This window comes from Marmota monax, unplaced genomic scaffold (genome assembly GCF_021218885.2).
Source record: "Marmota monax isolate L192 unplaced genomic scaffold, Marmota_monax_Labrador192_F-V1.1 WCK01_AAM20220418_F8-fsc00006, whole genome shotgun sequence".
NCBI classification, from domain to species: domain Eukaryota; kingdom Metazoa; phylum Chordata; class Mammalia; order Rodentia; family Sciuridae; genus Marmota; species Marmota monax.
The window spans coordinates 24,862,984-24,866,781 of NW_026693712.1; the positions used below are offsets into that span (position 1 = coordinate 24,862,984).

Consider the following 3,798-nt stretch of genomic DNA (forward strand, 5'->3'; position numbering starts at 1 on the left):
TTCTTATGGGTTGTTTTCCTTAGGACAGTACCAAGGAGGAAAAAACTCAAGTTACAAAAACAACAACAAAAAAAATTGATGAATACTTCAGGATGGAACTACAGTGGAAATATGTCAATGAGAAACCAGAAAAGACAAATTTGAAGTATAGAAATTATGGAAGTCTTATTAAAAAAAGGTGTTAAGGGGCTGGGGATATAGCTCAGTTGGTAGAGTGCTTGCCTCACATTTACAAGGCACAAGGCCCTGGGTTCAATCCCCAGCACGACCAAAAAAAAAAAAAAAAAAAGAAAAAAGATGTTAATCGAGCATGACAAACAAGTTTTGTGAGGATCAAGAAAAGAATAAGCTGATCTTGCTTCAAGACATTTTAATGACCTATTGGTTGTAGGAATTTGATACACGATATGTGCAAGGAATGAGTGACTTAATTTTCCCTCCTTTTGTATAGAATGGAAAACTAAGTGAATGCCATTTGTTGCTTTTTCTTTTTCTTTCTTTCTTTTATGACTTTATTTTACTTATTTATATGTGGTGCTGAGAATCGAACCCAGGGCCTTGCATGTGCAAGGCGAGTGCTCTATTGCTGAGCCATAACCGCAGCCCCTGTTGCTTTTTCTTTGAAGGACAAATGCAAACCTTAAAGACTCAGCTAATTCAGCTGAGTGTCTTACCTCAATAGCTGGACAAGAGATTTTCCAGTTATTTAGAATATCAGGATTATGGATACCCAGATTTTTTGTTTCTGATAACTTTCGATCATATTTTAAATGGAATTTATTTTTCTAGATATTAGATTATGGAGGGTAATGTGAACTCAACTAACATGTAAAAATTTTCATCATCTCTTTTGTGCTATTCTGGAATTAGAGAAGCAGGAAATTGATGTGAAAGATATACTATAGAAGGAAAAAACAATCTCTTTACAGATAAGAAAAGGTAATGAAGTGCCATAAGAATTTGTGAGATTCTCAGGCTTTATTACTGGGAGGTTTCAAAGGCTGATTCAGATGTTGGTGAAGATAAACATATTGGCATGACTTATTCTACATCTGCTCTTCAGAGTAATAGCTTGCCTACTCTTACTGCCAGTGGAAACAGAGATGACAGCCCAACAAAGATGCCAGTGTCCTTAAATGTCAGTAGATTGACACCTGCAGGATCATTCTTCTTGCATGTTTCTGAATAGACACTTTGTTGCAACTCTTTTTCAAGTACTTAAGATAAAAATTTAAAATCTTGGCATTTTGATTATGCTTTAAGTTTTATTAAAAGAAAGTGTACTGATGTTCTTGCATTAAAACTTTACAAACATTCAAACTATTTATGTGGTTACTTCCACCAAATAACCTTTGCTTTTTCAATAAAATTCCTTAATGTTTTATAGCCAAATTAACTTTATTTTCTTGTTGGTGAACTAGTATCAGATTTTACACATGGATGAATTGGAAAATATGTACTTGAAACACGTTCGCTTTGTTTACTACAAGGTTAGTGGGTTTGGGATTTGATCAAATAAAATGATGACTCTTTATACAGTATTCTAAACTGAAGACAGAGGAATTCTTTCGAACTCATTCTCCAAGACCAGAATTACCCTTATGCCAAAACCAGACATGGACACAATAACAACAACTACAAAAAAGAAAATTATAGGCCAATATCCTTGATAAACATGGATGCAAAAAAAACTCAATGAAAGTCTAGCAAACTGAAGCTAATGACACATTAAAGATTATTCACCATGATCAAGTGGAAATTATCCCAGGGTTACCAGAATAGTAACCAATAAGGAAACCTAACAGCACAGAGAATACAACAAAAGTACAAATCCATTTACAACAAAAATCAATAAAAATGATATAACACCTCAACAGAGTAAAGAACAAAAACCATATGATCATCTCAGTAGAGTAAAATGCATTTGATAAAATTCAACATTCCTTTATGATAACTATGAAAAATTTAGGTATAGAAGGAACACATATCAACATAATAAAAGCTAGGGCCAGGTGCAGTGGTACACACCTGTAATACCAGTAGCTTGGGAGACTGAGGCAGGAGGATTGCAAGTTCAAAGCCACTCTCAGCAAAAGTGAGGTGCTAAGCAATTCAGCGAGATCCTTTCTCTAAATAAAATACAAAATAGGACTGGGAATGTGGCTTAATGGTCAAGTACTCCTGAGTTCAATCCCTGGCAAGCCCCCTCCCCACAAAAAAAAAACATAAGAAAAGCTATATAAAATAAGCCAAAAGCCAACATCACACTGAATGAGGAAAGGCTGAAAGTTTTCTAAGATGTGAAATAAGATAAGAATACCCATTTTCATCAATTTTATTCAACATCATACTGCAAGACTTATCTAGAGCAATCAGACAAAAGAAATAAGTAAAGGACATCCAAATTGGAAAACAGAAAATCAAATATCACATGTGGGTGTGTGTATGTGTGTATTTCCAAGGACTCCACCAAAATTCTATTAGAATAAATGAATTCAGAAAAACTGTAGGATACAAAATCAACATGTAAAAATCAGAAATGTTGCCACAAGTCATTAACTAATGATCTGAAATAGAAATTAAGAAAGTAATCTTATTTATATGACTACAAGGGGAAAAAAAAGAGCTAAGAGAAAATTTAACCAAAGAGGTAAAATACCTCTGTAATGAAAACTTTAAAACATCGATGAGGGGCTGGGGTTGTGGCTCAGCTGTAGCGCACTTGCCTGGCATGTGTGAGGCAACTGGGTTTGATTCTCAGCACCACATAAAAATAAATAAATAAAATAAAGGTTTATCAACAACTAAAAAAAAATTATAAAAAATACTGATGAAAGAAAATGAAGAAGAATAAAGAATCAAGATGACAGAATAGAAGTAACTTTCACATGACTGTGAAGAAGTAAGAGCAATAAAGGACAAATTAAATTTTTAGGAAAGAAAGAGAATAAGACCTTTGGGAACCAATAAGGAAACCTAACAGTGCAGAGAAGAAAACAAAAATACAAATCAATTTACAACTTCAACTCTGCCTCCAGGTTGGGGGCAGGAACCTGATCTTGCAAGCATAAGGAAAGCTGAAAAGTTCAAACCACCCCAATAATAACAGCAGTCCTAAATTCAGGGAAAATCCATGATTCTTACAAGTTTTAAATCCAGTTTGTGGATAAAATCCAGTTTGTGACTCTTCCTGCACCTTAAGCTACTGTTAGAAAAGAAATTCACTGTATCACCCATCAAATTTTCAGAGTTCTATAACCAGGAGCTATCTTGAGAAGGGTCCTATTGTTAGGGACTAAACTCCTTTGGGCATGAAAAAACTAGGAACCCATTATAATTCAGTGTATTTGTGGACACACTGCCACACTGTGTGGGAGATGGTCATATGAGACAGTTGTAGATTGGGGGAGTGTTTAACACAAACTCTTTAAGAGCAAGGAGTACAGATGTGATGAGGAGGAAATTAGAGGGCACAGTAGTCAGTGATCCTACCCACTATGATGAGAAAACACAACCAGTTGTAGGTGGTTTCATATGGGAGCCAGGTCCAAAGGTGATAAAATGAAGACTAGCAAATTGCTTGGTTTCCACAATCCTACCACCTAGTATACAGAACTCAGTGGTCTGATTCCTACCCATATCTTCAGATTTATTCTGTGATATGGTTGAATATAACCCTTCCCAGTATGGGCCATTTACCACTAAATCTCAGTTGGTAAAAAGGGCTTGCTGTTTCCCTGACAGCACCCATGTCAACAGATGCACAGACTGAGAAAGAAATCAGGAAAACGATCCAAC

General features: G+C 35.3%; 1 pseudogene; it reads left to right on the plus strand.

The window, feature by feature from the left end:
• Window positions 1-310: 310 nt before the first annotated feature.
• On the plus strand, window positions 311-1,189 carry LOC124103729 (TBC1 domain family member 15-like; annotated as a pseudogene).
• The last annotated feature ends 2,609 nt before the right edge of the window (window positions 1,190-3,798 follow it).